Source organism: Meles meles, chromosome 6, assembly GCF_922984935.1.
Source record: "Meles meles chromosome 6, mMelMel3.1 paternal haplotype, whole genome shotgun sequence".
Lineage (NCBI taxonomy): Eukaryota > Metazoa > Chordata > Mammalia > Carnivora > Mustelidae > Meles > Meles meles.
The window spans coordinates 35,908,471-35,926,766 of NC_060071.1; the positions used below are offsets into that span (position 1 = coordinate 35,908,471).

General features: G+C 39.4%; 1 pseudogene; it reads left to right on the plus strand.

Annotated features, from left to right (window-relative positions):
* The first annotated feature begins 1,356 nt into the window (after window positions 1–1,356).
* LOC123943517 lies at window positions 1,357–18,281 on the plus strand (annotated as a pseudogene).
* The last annotated feature ends 15 nt before the right edge of the window (window positions 18,282–18,296 follow it).

Below are 18,296 nucleotides of genomic sequence, written 5' to 3' on the forward strand. Positions count from 1 at the left end.
TCATGAAGCCATTGAAGGGCGTTACACCCTTGCCTGCTGCTGCCAGTGCTGACAGGGCCCACTGTGAAAATGCCAGTCTCCCCAGTGCAGGGGGCTACCCGCCAGCGTGCTGAAAGCTACCATTCACAATCCGGCTGCAGGGTTGGGCTCTGTGTGAAAGCAAGGAGAATGGCCTTTCCCTGCTTCCAGAGGAGCTCAAAGTCTTCTTTTCAAACAACTCTCTCAGCGTTGGTCCTAAATCCTCCTCCCACAAGGGCTCAAAATTAGTCCAAGATGCTGAACAGATGCCATCCTGTTCCCCATCCCGGACATTTATTCAAATAAATGCCCAGCTGCATTGCCAGCTCTTGTTTTCCACAAACAGATAAATTCTGAGTCCTAAATTTGGGCTGAATCAGAATGCCCTATCACACTTTTCTCCTAGCATGCCTTCTCTCCCGCCCCAACCTGTCGAAACCTATACTTTATGTCAGCTGTGGGGGACAACTGGCACTTAGCTTGCTTATGTCCTTGCTTTAGCATGAAGTCCTCTTTCTCCAAAAGTGTCATTTGACTCTCTGATTCCCAGTACTTAATCCAATGCCTGGAAAGAATAGTATTTAATGTTATAGGAATGAATGAGCAATATATATATATTTATATTTATATTTAATAATATATAAATATAATAATATTATTATATAATATTTATATTTATATTTAATAATATATAAATATAATAATATTATTATATATATTATTATATACAACATATATATTATTATATATAATAATATATATATTTAAATATCTTATTTATTATTTGAGAGAGGAAGAGAGGGAGATCACAAGCAGGGGAGAAGGGTAGAAGGAGAAGCAGGCTTCCCCTGCTTGGAGCAGGGAGAGCCTGACGTGGGACTCGATCCCAGGACCCTGGGATCATGACCTGAGCTGAAGGCAGATGCTTGACCGACTGAGCACCCCACAATATATTTTTATATAAAAGATAGAGGTTGGTACACAGGACAGAATGGTTAACATTGTCAGAGGAAAATTAGGGAGGGTTTACTGGAAGTGGTATTAGCTAGATTTCAAAGGAATTTTCCAGGTAATTGAGGTGACGGGACACTTGAGGCGAGGAGAATAGTATGTCTCAAGGCAGGAAGCCATGGACAGCATGAGGTTCTCGGGGCACTAGAAGCAGTGTTCTACTACGTACAAAGTCCAAGGGGAGAGTTGAGGGTTGCAGATAGAGGCCAGAGCTAGATCATAAAGAATCCAATTACATTGTGATGTTTCAATTAATATAATATGCTAGCACTACTGACTTGATTATAGGAAAGACTTTTCCATCTGCAGCAAACTGGCTTGCACGGCATGACTATGAGATGCACGCGCATGCCTAGGGAGCTAGACATAGGCATCGAATATGCAGGCCTGCATTTCAGTCCCCATTCTAGCACTTACTTAGCTCCAACACTCACTGGCTAGGTGCCTTGGGGCAATTTCCTTAACCTCACTGAACATCAGTTTCTTCTTCTCTAAAACTGGGTTAAAAATCATTCCTGCCTCATAGAATTTTGTGAAGATTAAATGAGATAATACGCATAAAGCTCTTAGCACAGCGCCTTAATATGTGCTCAGTAAATACTATCATTTTTTATTTTTTTTAATATTCTCTACACCTTGTGATCAAGAGTCACATGCTGCCCCAACTGAGCCAGCCAGCCTCATTATTCTTTTTTAAATTGTCTTTCCGAGTTTGCTGGAGCATGACCTTGGAACAGGCCACCCTGAGACAGATGAAATACTAATGTTGATGGATAAAACATGTCACCCTAAACCAGAACATTACTGAAGAGAGGATATTGATGTAATGGGGGGTAACAGGTCATTTTGTGGCCAGTGTCTGATTGGTAAATGATTCTCCAGCAATTGAAAGAACAGGTCAGGCACCACTGCACTCTAGGGCCTACTGAAAGGTAGGATGCTCTGGCCAGCTGGGAACTTACTAGGGCCTACATGCATATGACCAAACAAGCATTCATGCATAACTGGGGGCTGTGTATCCTGCCATTTCCCCACCTTAAAAAGCAATTTGGGGTTCCCAGCCTGTGCAGCAGCCACTGACCTGCAGCCTGTGGGGTCCAGGAGGAGCCTCTACCGCCAACCTGACACAACGTGAGCTGCAGAAACCAGATTATAGGGGATCTTTATGCTCCCAGCCCCTCCCTGCAGAATCCTGGAGCTCTGCTCTTGCATTGATGCCCTTCAATGTGGAACTGGCTCAGGCTGGTTAAAGACTCAGTCTCTGAGAAAACAATTAGACTGATGTGAATGCAGTTTTGAAAAGAAACATGTGGATGGTATATCCTGTAACATTCCACCACAGCAGCCACTGGCCCGTGAACTAGGGGAGGCACAAGAGGAGGCAAGTCCCACTCCTGGGCCCCAGACTGACCTCGCAGAAACCCAGGGGGAATGAAAAGCCAGGCCCCCACCATAGGGGACTGAGAAAAAAAAGCAGCTGGGAAGCTGCCATCAAAATATATACTCTGGGGGCTCCTGGGTGGCTCAGTGGGTTAAAGCCTCTGCCTTCAGCTCAGGTCATGATCCCAGGGTCCTGGGATGGAGCCCCACATTGGGCTCTCTGCTCAGCAGGGAGCCTGCTTACTCCTCTCTCTCTGCCTGCCTCTCTGCCTTCTTGTGATCTCTGTCTGTCAAATAAATAAATAAAATCTTAAAAAAAAAAGATATACTCTGACTAAAATATGGCTTATGACAATCATTGGTAAAGGAGACAAAATTTGGATGACAAAGCCTATTATAACACCAGGAACTGAAAAACTATGCTGAAAACGCACAGACCTCTCCTCTTCATTTAATACTAGAACTACTGGGTAAAAAGGAACTTCATACAGATTATGCCACAAGTCACATGGGAAAAGCACAGGGCATTGTCAACATGCTTGAGAGCAATGCCCTATCATGGTAGAAGGAGAGGGGTGTTCCTTCCCTTAGATATTTGTATGTTTGAAAATTCAATACATGGTGTTTCACAAGAGGATTTTCTTTTTTTTTTTCTTTTAGATTTATTTATTTATTTATTTGACAGACAGAGATCACAAGCAGGCAGAGAGGCCGGCAGAGAAAGACGGAGAGGCAGGCTGCCCTCTGAGCAGAGAGCCCGACGCGGGACCCGATCCCAGGACCCCGGGATCACGACCCGAGCTGAAGACAGAGGCTTTTAACCCACTGAGCCACCCAGGCACCTCTCACAAGAGGATTTTCTATGGAAAAACCAAGATATAAATGTGAGGGATGAGATATTTGTGTCATTGCTAGCCCAGCACGCCGGCACTTAAAGCATGCTAGGCCTTTCCGCAAAGGTGCTCTTGTGAAAGCATTTCCTGCTTTTCTTCAAGTTGCTCTGGAGGACTACTTAAAGAAAATCCAACAAATAAATTTTTATATATTCCAACCATCTTTACAAAAGAATGCTTCCATTACTTCCATTATTTGTATACTCAGTCATGAAGAAAAAGAACTTAAAATAATTTCATGGCATTGGAGGAAAAAAGCAGTTTTGTTAGAAGAAAACAGAGTAATATGTTTGTGACCTTGCAGTGGGCCAAGAATTGTTTTTAAACAGAACTCCTATGGAGCACCTGTATTAAGTGACTGATTGTGGCTCAGGTCATGATTCTAGGGTCCTGGGATCAAGCCCCACTTCAGGCTCCCTGCTCAGTGGGGAGTCTGCTCCTCTCTCCCTCTGTCTGCTGTTCCCCCTGCTTGTGTTCTCTCTCTCAAATAAATAAAATCTTTAAAAATAAATAAACAAACAGGACTTCTAGGGATGCCTGGGTGGCTCAGTCAGTTTGGGTATCTGCTTTCGTCTCCATTCGTGGTCCTGGGGTCCTGGGATTGAGCCCCACATTGGACTCCTGCTTCTCCCTCTCCCTCTGCTGTTCCCCCTGCTTGTGCTTCCTCTCTCTCTCAAATAAATGAATAGAATCTTAATAAAATAAAACAAAATAAAATAAAATAATGAGGACTTCTATTCACAAGAAGATACCACTGAAAACGTAAAAAGGCAATCCATAGAGTGGAGTAAGATCTTTTCAATATGTGTATCTAACAAAAAACTCATAGCAAGAATATATAAAGAACTCTTGCAAATCAATGAGAGAGATAACCAATCAAGAAATGAGCAGAGTTCGGGGCGCCTGGGTGGCTCAGTGGGTTAAAGCCTCTGCCTTTGGCTCAGGTCATGATCTCAGGGTCCTGGGATTGAGCCTCATATCAGGCTCTCTGCTCAGCGGGGAGCCTGCTTCCCCCGCCCCCCGCCTGTCTCTCTGCTGACTTGTGATTTCTGTCTGTAAATAAATAAATAAAATCTTTAAAAAAAAAAAAAAGAAATGAGTGGAGTCCTTAACTGACGTTTTGCCAGACATGACAACAGCCAATAAACATTAAAAGGTGCTCAACTTTATTAGTCATGAGGAAAATGCAAATTAAATCCATAATGCACCAAGGCACCTGGGAATTTGGGATTGAATTAATAATGAATGACTTTTTTTTTTAAAGATTTCATTTATTTATTTGACAGAGATCACAAGTAGGCAGAGAGGCGAGGAAGCAGGCACCCCGTTGAGCAGAGAGCCCGATGTGGGGCTCGATCCCAGGACCCCGGGATCATGACCTGAGCCGAAGGCAGAGGCTTTAACCCACTGAGCCACCCAGGCGCCCCATGAATGACTTTTGAGATAGATGATTCTTAATAGGAATAGAGTAGCAGTTATGATTGCCTCAATTAAAATTTTGGCAGTCCTACTTACTAACTGTTTGATGTTGAGCCCATTACCTAGCCTTCTATACATCAATTTCTGTATATGTGAAATGGGAATGACGGTACCTTCCTCCCAGGGCAGTTACGAGAATTGTATGAATTAATGTTTGAAAAGCATTAGAATTGTGCTCAATGCATAGTATGATATTTGGGTTTCTTAATCATGTAACACCTAAAATTAAGTAAAAGTAGCTTCTGATCATGTATATGTAGAGAAAAGAATTAAACTTTAATTTACACAAAAGTTTATTTTATCCTTTCAAAACTCCTATTTTGTATTTATTTATTTTTTCCTATTTTGTATTTAAATGTGCTTCTTTAAATGACAACTAATCTGTGTCTATAATTTATAAATTGTAGGGGGGCTGTGTAATTATTTTTTGTGCTGGATCACTGTTCTTTCAATGTAATTAATATCAGGAGATATTAATGTGTCTTGTCCATTTTTAAGAGTGTGTCCTGGAGAATCTGAACTTCACAGAGCCTCTCTAAGGGGAAACCTGATGTTCCACGTGATCACTGTCAATTACCTCTATTGGGTAATAAAAGGGTTAACCACTTGGAAAAAAAGAAAGAAACCATAGTGCAATATCACTACACATCCACCAGAATGGTTCAAATGAAAAACTGTTAGCAAGTATGCAGAGCAACTAGAACCCTCATACACTTCTTTTGGGAGTATAAATTGGTACAATCATTGAAAAACTGCTTAGCAGTATCTACTAGAGGTGAATAAACACATGCCCTTCTCATTCTAGGTAGGCAGGCCACACAAAATTATCCACGTGTCCACCAAAAGACATGTATTAGCATGCCCATAGCAGCACCTGTCCTAACAGTCCCAAATTGGAAACTACCCAATTGCCCATCGACAGAAGAATGGAAAACCACGGTACATTCATGAACGGTGGTACATTCAGAAGAATGGAAAAGAATGGAAAACCGTGGTACAATGAAAAAATATATAGAAATATGAATTATCTACAAGCACACGAGCAATATGGGTGAATCTCATAAATACAATGCTGAGCAAAAGAAGCCAGATACAGAAGACTACATAGGTATGATTCCATTTACATGAAGTACAAAACAGGCAAAACTACTCTGTGTTTTCAGAAGTCAGAAATAACCTTGGAGAGGATGACTAGGGACTAGGAAGAATACACAAGGGGATTTTGGGGCTGTTGGAAATGTTCTATTTCTTGATCTGGGCATTGATTACCAGAGTCCTATATGTATACCATATTTTAATAATTTCAAAGTTAAAATAATAATCTGCATGTATAAAGTCAAGAATCTTAAAAATTTATCTTTTGTCTCAGTAATTTCACCTTTAGGAATCTATGAGATCAATATTATTTTTATAGCTTTTTAATATAACTTCTTGTCTACTAGGAACTGTGTATATAAAATACATTAACCAGCTTGCTTTTGGGAATCACATTTTTCCCTTTCATCTTCTAATTATTATTGCTAACATATAAATCAGCTATTTTGTTTATGTATTTATCTTTTATCAGGCCATTTGACTGAGTTATTTTAATTCCAATAGCTCCTTTGGCTAATTATCTAGGGTTTTCTAAGTAAACATTACATCATCATCAAAGAGTAGTAATTCTGTCTCTTCCTTTACAAAACTTACCTTATTGGATTGACTGGACCCTCCCAAATAAATAAATAAATCTTTTTTTTTTAAATTCCACATATGAGTGAAATCATATGGTATTTGTCTTTCTCTGACTGATTTTGCTCAGCATAATACTCTCTAGCTCCATCCACATTGTTGCAATTGGCAAGATTTCATTCTTTTGATGGCTGAGTAATATTCCATTGTATATGTACTCCATATCTTCTTTATCCATTCATCAGTTGATGGACATTTGGGCTCTTTTTACGAATTTGGATATTGTTGATAATGCTGCTCTAAACATCAGGTGCCCCTTCAAATCAGTATTTTTGTATCTTTTGGGTAAATACCTAGTAGTGCAATTGGTGGGTCATAGGGTAGCTCTATTTTCAACTTTTGAGGAACCTCCATACTGTTTTTCAGACTGGCTGCACCAGTAATATCAATATGTACTGTTAGTAGTTACCATTAATAACAAAAACATAGCATTGTTGAATTAATATATTAGCCATTATTTATATAATATTGATTTTTTTTCCTATCTGAACTTGGGACATAGGAGAACTTATTCCAGTAATTTCAATATTATAATCAAAGCACAAGCTTTTTAGTATGTTTAGTTGTCCTTTTATTTTTCTATTTTTTAAAAGGTTTATTTCAGAAAGGGAGAGCACAGAAGGGGACAGTGGAGGGGCAGAGGAAGAAAGAGAATAGACTCTCAAGCAGACTTCCTGATGAGCACTCAGGACTCTGAGATCATGACCTGAGCCAAAATCAAGAGTCGGACATCTAACCGAGTCAGCTAGGCACCCCTTCTTTAGAATTTTAAAAATATATCCACATGGGGCGCCTGGGTGCCTTCAGCTCAGGTCATGATCTCAGGGTCCTGGGATTGAGCCCCACATCGGGCTCTCTGCTTAGCAGGGAGCCTGTTTCCCCCTCGCTCTGCCTGCCTTTCTGCCTATTTGTGATCTCGGTCTGTCAAATAAATAAAATCTTAAAAAAATTTTTTTAAATGTATCCACATGTTTAGATTTTTTTCCAGTTTTAGTATATTATAATCAAAGAACATGTCCTATAAGAATTCTACTTTTTGCTTCTCATCACAAGAAAAAAAATGTAACTATATATGTTGATAGATGTTAACTGGACTGTTGTGATGATCATTTTTCAATACATACACATATCAAATCATTAAGTTGTACACCTAAAGCTAATATAATGTTATATGTCAATTACACCTCAAAAAATGAAAAAAGGAATTCCACTTTTTGGAATTTACCAATATTTGGGGTTTTGGGGCCAGTTTTTCTCAATGTCCTATAAACATTTAAAAACAATATGTAAGATACAAAGCTTTGAATTTACTTGTGTAGAAAATGATTCTAAATCTATTACAGTCACATTGTTAATATTGTTCAAGATGTCCCCATTTACTTTTTCTGCACTTGATAAAATATTCCCTGATAAATGTTAATTTATCTTAATTATAGTTTTTCCCTTATAATTTTTCCAGTTTTTACTTTATATTTATATTTGTATTTTTGTTGTTAGGTGTGTGATGGTTCATGATTTCCACCTTCTTTGTGACTTGAACCCTGTATTATTAAAAATATTCACCTTTGTTCTGTTTAATTTTTTTGCCTTGGTTTCTGTCAGATCTTAACTTGTTCTTTTCGTTTACATTATCTGTGATATACCTTTTTTTTTTTAACTGTCATTGTTTTGGTATTGTTTTATCTTATTTTTAAATTTTTTTGAGTATAGTTGACCCACAGTGTTACATTAGTTTCAGGTGTACAACATAGAGATTCAACTTCTCTATGTTATGTTAGGCTCACCACAGTTGTAGCTACCATCTGTCATCATGTAACACTATTACAATATCATTGACTATATTCCCTATGTTGTACCTTTTATTCCTATGACTTACTCCATAACTGGAAGCCTGTATCGTCTACTCCCTTTCACCAATTTCGCCCATTGTCCACTCCCTTCCCTCCAGCAACCTTCAGTTTGTTCTCTGTATTTAGAGATCTGATTCTGCTTTTTGTTCATTCATTTGTTTTTTAGATTCCACATGTGGATGAAATCATACAGTATTTGCTTTCCCCTATATTATTTCATTTAGCATAATACCCTCTAGGACCATCCATGTTATTTGAGTGGCAATATCTCATCCTTTTATGGCTGCATAATATCCTATTCTATATACATACATATATATATGTGATATATATGTACATATACATGTGTGTGTATATGTATGTGTGTGTATGTACATCTTCTTTAATCATTTATCTATCAATACACAGTTTGACTTGGCTCTTGTAAATAATGCTGCAATAAATATAAGGGTGCATAAATATTTTCAAAATAATGTTCTCATTTTCTTTGGGTAAATATCCAGTAGTGGAATTATTGGAGCATATGGTATTTCTATTTTTAAATTTTTGAAGAACCTCCATACTGTTTTCCACAGTGGCTATACCAATTTATATTCCCACTAATGGTGCATGAAAATTCCTTTTTCTTCACATCCTTGCCAACGCTTGCTATTTCTTTTCTTTTTTATTTTAGCTTCTGACAGGTATAAGATGGTATCTCATTGTGGTCTTGATTTGCATTTCCATGATGATGAGTGATGCTGTACATCTTTTCATGTGTCTGTTGGAAATCTGCATCTCTTCTTTAGAAAAATGTCTATTCAAGTCCTCTGCCAATTTTTAAATTGCATTGTTTGTTTTTTGGTGTTGAGTTGTATAAGTTCTTTATATATTTTGGTATTAGTCCTTTATCAGATATATCATTTGCAAATATCTTCTCCCATTCAGTAGGTTGCTTTTTTGTTTTGTGGATGGTTTCCTTTACTGTGTAGCTTTTTACTTTGATGTAGTCCCAATAGTTTTTTTTTTTTTTTTTTTTTTTTTTTTGCTTTTGTTCCCCTTGCCTTAGGATACACATCTAGGAAAATGCTGCAATGGCCAACATCAAAGAAATTACTGCTTATGTTCCCTTCTAGGAGTTTTATGGTTTCAGGTCTCACATTTAAGTCTTTAATCCATTTTGAGCTTATTTTTTGTGTAGGGTGTTAGAGAGTGGCCCAGTTTCATTCTTTTGCATGTGACTGTCCAGGTTTCCCGGCACCATTTATTGCAGAGACTGTCTTTTCCCCCATTACATATCTTTGCCTACTTTGTCATAAATTAATTTGGTATCATTTTAATATATTTTTAAAGATTTTATTTATTTTTATGTGTGTGTGTGTGTGTGAGAGAGAGAGAGAGACAGAAAGCAAGTGAGCATGAGTGGGGGGTGGGCAGAGGGAGAAGCAGACTCCCTGCTGAGCAGGGAGCCTAAAGTGGGACTTGATCCCAGGATCCTGGGATCATGACCTGAGCCAAAGGCTTAACTGACTGAGCCACCCAGGTACCCACTATCATTTTAAATATTTCTTACCAACAACATTTAGACTGTTCTTTGTTCAAGCTGAGAGTCTTTGTCTTTGACTAGTGTAATTTAACCTATTTAAATAAAATATGATAATTCAGACAGACTGGGCTTCGTCCTATCCTCTCATTCTTTCTATTTTCTGTTAAATACATATTGTTGTTTCCTCCTACCTCCCTTTTATTTTGCGAGAATGATCCGATTTTCTTTGGTCCTTCTCTTTTTCTATAATGACATGGAAGTCATGTATGCTGTTTCTGTCTTCCTAGATCTTACTTATTAATTTTATTACATATATTTAAAATAAATTTTAAGGCATTAACAGTAGTGATGAAAGGATAATACTAATGTTGAAAGAGAGTGACAAAATGAGCATTTTCATACATCATTGATAAGAATGTAAATTTTTATCCCATGTTTCCAAATATTTATAGAGAGTGTGTGGGGAAAGTAGCCCTAACTATATGGCTTAATCCAGAAAGGGCCTAGGGCTGTGATCAATCTCATCCAAGGCACGAAACTGAAAAATGAAACTCTGAAGTGAAAAACAAGGTGTTAATGGTAGGAAACTATGAAAATAGATGCTGGCATGGCAACCAATATCCTCTATAATGGTCACTGTAGTATTGCTTATAAGTAAGAAAATTTGGAAGAAACCTACATGTGCACTAATGAGGAACTTATGGAACTTTCACACTATTATCCTCTGTCATTTTGGGAAAGTTATTTAACCCCTCAACTCTGATTTTTTAATCTATAAAATGGGAATAATAAGAGAATCTATATCAATCATAAAGTTATTGTAAGGCTTCAATAAACATGTAGAACCCTTAAAACAGTGTCTGGTACATGGTAAGTATATAGGATATGGTAGCTACCATTACTATTATTATTCGTTTTTTAAAAATAGCATATTATAGGGAGTGAGGTGAGAGGAAATTGGATGAAGGTGGTCAAAAGGCACAAAATCCTAGGGATGCAACGAATAACACGATGATTATAGTTAACACTGCCATATGATATATATGAAAGTCATTAAGGAAGTAGATCCTAAGAGTTCTAATCACAAGGAAAAAATTAAATACATATGAGATGATAGATGTTAACTAAAATAATTGTGGTGTTCATTACATGATATATGTAAATTAAGTCATTATACAGTACAACCTAAATTTATAGAGTGTCAATTACATCTCTATAAAACTGGGGAACTCCAGAGTATTAGCTTTTACATAATGTTTCTTTAAAGTTTTAAGTTCCAGTTAGTTAGCATATGGTGTAATACTAGTTTCAGGTGTACAATATATTGATTCAACACTTCCATACAATACCTGGTGCTCATTACAAGTGCACTCCTTAATCTCTCTCACCCATTTAATCTATCCCTCATAACTCCTCTGGTAACCATCAGTTTGTTCTCTATAGTTAAGAGTCTGTTTCTTGGTTTGCCTCTCTCTTTTCTTTTTGCTCATTTGTTGTTTCTTAAGTTCCACATATGAGTGAAATCCTATAGCATTTGTCTTTCTCTGATTGACTTATTCCACCTGGCATAATACATTGTTAGCTGAAAAATTAGAGCATGATTGTAGTGACATCATGCTCTAATTTTCTGCTGTTAAAGATTATGGATGTGTGCATATAGAAAATGGTCATCTACAGAAATGACCATATGTACTATGTCATACATATATATACACAGAACTATGTACTGAAGTGCCAGCAGTCTTTCTCTTTCTGGCTTTTATGTGTTCCCTTGGCATGGTAAAGAGCTCAAGAGTATGAAGTAAGCCCTGGGAAGTGTATGAACATCAGGAAGAACTATGGGGATATTTTCTTGTAGACCCTCATGACCCAGCTGTCATGAAGTTAGACAATAAATTATCCTGGAAAACAAAACTGTAATTCTTGTATAGTTGAATTTGTGAAGTGAGAATCATACCTTCTACCCACAACATTGTGCTTCTTGAATTCTTAAAAATAAGTATACATTACTTTTATAATAAAGAAATGACAGTCATTACTTCCCCCAAATACTCCCTTCTAAGTGAATCTATTCCCTCACTAGCATCAGCTCAAAGAAAGAGCTTTGATCATCTACAGATTAGATGACTCTGTCATGTCTTACCTATAGCCTCAGCTGTTTTGATCAAGAATGACATCTCTTCCTAGCTAGACCCATCATATTCTCTCTCTGGAGAACTTAAAACCGGAATACTAAGGGAATAAATTAGGAAGAGAAGGAGAATGAAACAGATGCAGGGGTGGGGATGATAGGCAGAATGGGTCCTGAGAGACCAAAGGGGGTGACCTTGATTCCTAATAGATATTACAGACCATTTGACCTTAGCTATAACTAATTTCTTATGTCTAGATGCTTGTGAGGATGAAAAACTCCCCACTGTTGAGCTAGCTGGGTTCTCTTCCTTACAACTAAAAGATCTCTAACAAGAATATCAAGTGTCTAACCTTTTGCACATAGAATGTGAAGAATCATTTTGATTTCTGAGGCATTCTTACATTACATATCATCACTCATAATAATTAGAAGGATCACTATTTATTTGACCTTTATCTCCATGGATAGAGCTCTGATGACCTCATAATTACCTGTGTGCTCACTTGTTGACTCTGAACAATTCTTTATCCTTCCACGGCCTCCTCCCACTATCTGGCTAATGTGGACTCAAGGAAGATTAATGGATTTTATTTTCCTAAGCAAACTTTAGGGAGTCAGCTGCTGTCAAGGGAGAGAAGCACTGGCCAAACACAGTGACTTCTGTATTACTTGCATCATTTCTTCTTTCTAGCCCTAAAGTTAATTGAAAGTTGCCATGCACATTCAAATCCAGTGATCATTCCTTTCTAGAATAAGGCAGGGGGCTAAGAACAGGATGTAGGGTTAGTGGACTCCATGATTCAACTGCATTCAATCTCAAGGAGACTAGATGACTGCAGGCATTTCCAGAGGCACAATCTAGTGGGGTAGAGAGAATCCCAGTCAGGAAGGCCACATATCTGTGGTCTGGTTCCAGTCTTAACACTCTCTGGCTATATTGGCTCCTAGCTGAATAATTGCAGTATAAAAATTTATCGGTGTGCCTACTGCATGCAAAGCACTGTATTATGTGTAGCAAGGATTGGATTTAGTCATTTGACAAACTTTTACTGAGCGTCTGCCATGTACATGTCACTAGGTGCTGGCAGTTTCACTATGAACAATATCCTATTCTTGCTCTTGAGGAACAGTCTTCACCCCTCTGGTTCTCAGTTCTCTTAGCTCAAATAAGAAGTAAACTAGATAATTTCCAAGGTCATATCTAGGTCTAAACTTGTATGCCTCTCAGAATTTCCTCCTAGACCTCTGTACTCCTTTGGGGTGGGGGTAGGGCAAAGAGATTGGTTATTGTTTTAATTCAAGCAAAAGTTTACAAGGGAGGATTAAATAGTTTTCAAATACACATTACCAACAGCATATACACAAATTTTTCATTTCTTAAAAGATTTTATTTATTTATTTGAGAGAAAGAGAGCATCAGTGGGAAGCAGAGGCAGAGGGAGAGGGAGAAACAGACTTCCACTTGAGCAGGGAGCCTGGAACAGGGCTCAATTCTAGGACCCCAAGATCATGACCCAAGCCAAAGGCAGATGCTTAACCAACTGAGCCAACCGGGCACCTGTACATATTTCTTTCAAATAGCATATATTGATTTGAGTTCAATAGCATAGTGTTTCTCCCTAAATCTTTGTTAGAAGTCGAACCTATCTCTATGGAATTTCATGAATGCTTGACCTTTACTGATGACTGCATGAGGCCTGGAGCAGAGTATTCAAACCATTGAATTTTGACCAACTGCCTATTTGTGGTAGTAACCTGCCAGGTCCCTATGGAAGAGACATGCTGAGGATACTTCAGGAACACTATAGCTGGGGCCCTGATCCAGATCTTGAATGAATACTCTACACAGGCAAGCTAGGCATTACTACCCTGGTACCACAGGGACTCCTGCTAGCTCACATCTGCATCGTGCTCCTCCCTTTCTTCTGGACACCTCCTGACTCATCTCCCCAGTTCTTTCTCAGGTGGCAGGAAGCCCCCAGGGCATTTTCTGTGTCACCTACATGACAGAAAATTCTAAGAAGGATAATCAATACTGAGACATAGGAAAAAAAAAAAAAGAAGAAATCTAAGAGAAAGATCCAAAAGGCACTCCCAACAGAAGACATTTTAACTGTGCTCTTAGGACAAAGAGGTCTACCCATCACATCAGTGAAACTGGACATTTGGGAAACCTGACTCAGTGTAGTATGCCAGTAATGCTTTCTGAAGTCAAATGTTAATAGATGGCCAAAAACAAGTGTTGAAGGGATCTACGCTCTAGGTTTCTTGCAGACTATAGCCTAGCTATTAGTCTAGGAAGGAAAATAAGACATGGAGGACCCAAGCAGGAGGAGGATGGTAAGAAGGCAAGGAAATGAGTGATAAATCTTTTAGGACTGATTGGGGAATTCCAGCGTGCAAAGGGGGTAAATTACTTTCCGTAAGGGACTTACATAATCAGTTTAAAGTTGCATCAGTGCCCCACCTTCCTGAAGGGGGCTGCAGATTACATCTGTGGGTTTGGCTAACATAAGCATTTATAACCACTAAGGCTCTAGGCAAAAGGCTTAAGAGATCAGACGGGAGCCAAGATAATCCTAATCCAGAGCAGCCATCAGGTTGCCTGGAGCAGGATGTAGTTTAAGCCAAAGGGGTCCTCACTGAAAGGGCCTTAAACATCACACAGTGGTCTTAACTATAGAAACTAGCCCTTTTTTGGTCTAAAACTCCCAACGTCAGAGGCTGTTGCCCCGACCCTGGATAGGGTTGAGAGATAAAGCTTAAAGTAGGCGAAAACCTACAGTAAAGGGAAACTAACATCTTTATCAGTATTCCTCTTCATACACTATTGATTCTAGACCAACAGAATTCTCACCACCCCGGTATCACTCCAGATTCCTCAGAGATCTCTGCCTAGGTTCAGTTCCAAGTCATTCTATTCATTCAAAATCATTTATTAAACATCTGTGTGCCAGACACTGTTCTAGGACCTGCTGGATCCTAAACCAAACACATTAGATGAAGTTCTCCTTCAAATTTCTAGTCCTTCTTCGTAGACTGCTTTTTGTCTACACACTGAAATTCTCACTGTCTTTAAAATTTAAATACAAATGCTCCCTCATTCATGCATTCTTTCAACAAATTCTGGTTGAACACTTAACTATGTGCAGAGTCCTGGCTCAGGCAGTAAAGATACAACTGTGAAAACGGCACCATTCACTCAGCATGTGGACTGCGGTGGATACAAGAAGCTAAAGTGAGGGTGCCATAAAGAAGTACCCGAAAAGGGGTGCCTGGATGGCTTAGTGGGTTAAGCCTCTGCCTCTGGCTCTGGTCATGATCTCAGGGTTCTGGGATTGAGCCTCACATCGGGCTCTCTGCTCAGCAGGAAGCCTGCTTCCCCCTCTCTCTGCCTGCCTCTCTGCCTACTTGTGATCTCTCTCCCTCTCTCTGTCAAATAAATAAATAAAATCTTTAAAAAAAAAAAAAAAGAAGTACCCAAAAAATGTCTAAGTGCTTCTCAAAGTTCCTCAGAGCATATACAGGAAGGAGATTGCTCTTGGCTGGAGGTGACCAGCTAGGATATCTAGCTATCCCAAGCTCTGCCTGGCCAACCTAAGGACTGAGGGCATCACTGTCTCAGCACACTTTAACCCCATTCACAGCATAATTGTTGGTCTAGTCTAGGCTAAGTCCTGAAGGAAAAGTAGATGCTAAATTGCAGAACACATATTCAGAGTCCTACAGGTACTCATTTAACAGGTCTTAATTGAGCAACTGCTATATGCCAGACACTGTGCCTGGGGCTAGAATACAACAGTGAACACAGAACCTGTGCTTAAGAAGCTTTTACTCTACTGGGGAAGACAGACAAATGGGCAAACAATTAGAATACTATGACGTAAGTTCTCTCCTGGAGGTAAAAGGGTTATAGGACTTTTTACCCAGGTCTGAGAAGTCAAAAATTTATAGGGCGGTAAAACAAAAGTTAAGACCTTCAAGTAGGTGGAGTGGGGGGTAGGAAAGGCATTCCAGGAAGAAGAGTATGGTAAAAGTGAGATAATCATGGCACATCTCCTTTGGCTATCCCCACAAATACTATGCTCAATACAGATTCCTCGCTATCTAAAAGTAGAGCATTCCTAGGACACCTTTCATAAATCAAAGTAGTGTAAAGCAAAGGCAAAGCAATGACCACTCATTTATATGGAAAATTTTCGAGCATTCCCAGACCTAAAAAACAATCTCTTACGTTTTTCTGATACCTTAGGACACATCTTGCTAATGGATGCCCAAAATAAACTGAGATAACACACAGATGTTCCCAGACACAGTTTAAAGCTATGGCAGCGAGGCCACTCTTGCTGCTTGGGACATGCACTGCCTCTATAATGACTGGGTGCAAGACAAATGCTGAACAACGCTATTTTTGCTTTTTGCCTTTTTTTTTTTTTTTGTAAAAACAAAAATCCTCCAGATTTCTTTAGGTTAATGAAAACAGGTACTGATGTAGGTCTTTTATAAAAGGGAGTGGCTTAATGGCAACTTTCGAAAACCTGTATGCCATATTTGTTCACTCCTCTGTGCTTTGCCCATGCTCCCTTCCCTGCTTGGCTCACTCATGCTTTAGGAGCCAGTCAAAACTCACCTCCTTTGTGAAAGATTTCCTCAGGCAAAATCAGTCATTCCTCCTTTCTGCTTCTACAGTGATGACTGGATGAATCAAAAATCTGGACTTGTTGTCTGACAGTGAATTCTTTTCCTGATATGTAAACCAATTTTATAACACACAGATATGAAATTAAATGTTTTATTCATTTATCAAGCTCTTTAATAAAAGGAAAAATTGTGAAAACAACCAAATATCATATACTATATTATGTGTCATTATTCTTGGTAGTCATCTAATTAAAATTGATGGCCACGTTGAATTGAATATACACTAATTTAAAGAAGTCATATTGTTAAATGACTGACTTTTGCTACCATCTCTATGCTAGTCTCTAAATATATGGATAATTTTTTTTTAAGATCGTATTTGTTTATTTGAGAGAGAGAGAGAAATAGCAATAGAGATAGCAATAGAGAGAATGAATGGGGAGGAGAGGGAGAATCAGGCTCCCTGCTGAGCATGGAGCCATGGCGGGGCCGGATCCCAGGACGCTGGGATCATGACCTGAGCTGAAGGCAGATGCTTAAACAACTAAGCCAGGCGCCCCTAGTGGGTTTTTTGTTTTTGTTTTTCTTTCTTTCTTTCTTTTTTAAAAAACTTTTAATAGTTGTTCATTACTTTTCTGATTGATATACTGGTCAGAGAGAGGATAACTGGAATAATATCTCTGAAATATTCTCTCAAGAAAAATCTCTGTGTTTTCATTAGTAATTTTTACACTCTCGTTATTCAGAGTCCAGCTCCTTTATTTTGTAACTTAGGTAAATGACTCCTCTCCTTGTCACATAAATCACATAAAGGGGTGCCCTGCACATGCTCAGTCCTGAAATCATACTTTGACCTACTGTTACTGTATTAACACCTGTCCTTCTGGATACCCACTATTTTCTGGCTCTACAAGTCCTCTTCCTTCCCCACTGCTGTAGTTCAAGCACCCATTACTTTCCACCCCCAATAAACAAGGGCTCCCTAACTGGTTTATCCATCCAACTATTCGACGTGAGGTTTGTAAAATGCAAGCCTTTGGGATGATTTTCACTAGCCCACAGGATTGAAGTGCTGAAGAGTCCTGTCTTATTTCCGGGTATTCTCCGTCTTGCACCCAAAGTCTAAGCAATGTCTTAATGCTTGCAGTAAGTATGTACCCCAGTTCGAGTTTTGTTTTGGGGGAGGGGGCTTGGGCGGCATTCACTAAGAGATTATCAACCGCGGAGGAAAGAGCCCAAACCCGAGGCTGGACCTCGGGTGCCTCCAGCTTGCTCTCAAAGTACAGATTTTTTCCAGTCATAAATACATCACATTCTTGGGGTCTTGTGATCCCTCTCTAGCAGAACCAGTCAGACTACCCGATTCCAGCCCCCTCCGCCCCACGACGCTTCCCATTAAAACCACCAGCGGTTTGCATCCTCCCATTTTCCCGCTCCTCAGGTTCCCTGAGCCCGGGACGTCCTCTACCTCCCAGCTCGTTCGCCGTTCAGGCTGGGACAATGCCTCTCCGCGCTCGCACGGCCGGGTGCGCCTCTCGGCCCGGGAGGCCGGAGGGGCACGAAGCGGGTCGTCCGGGGTCGCGGCCGAGGAGCCGGCCGGTCACGTGGCACGCCGGTAGTCACGCGGGCGCCGC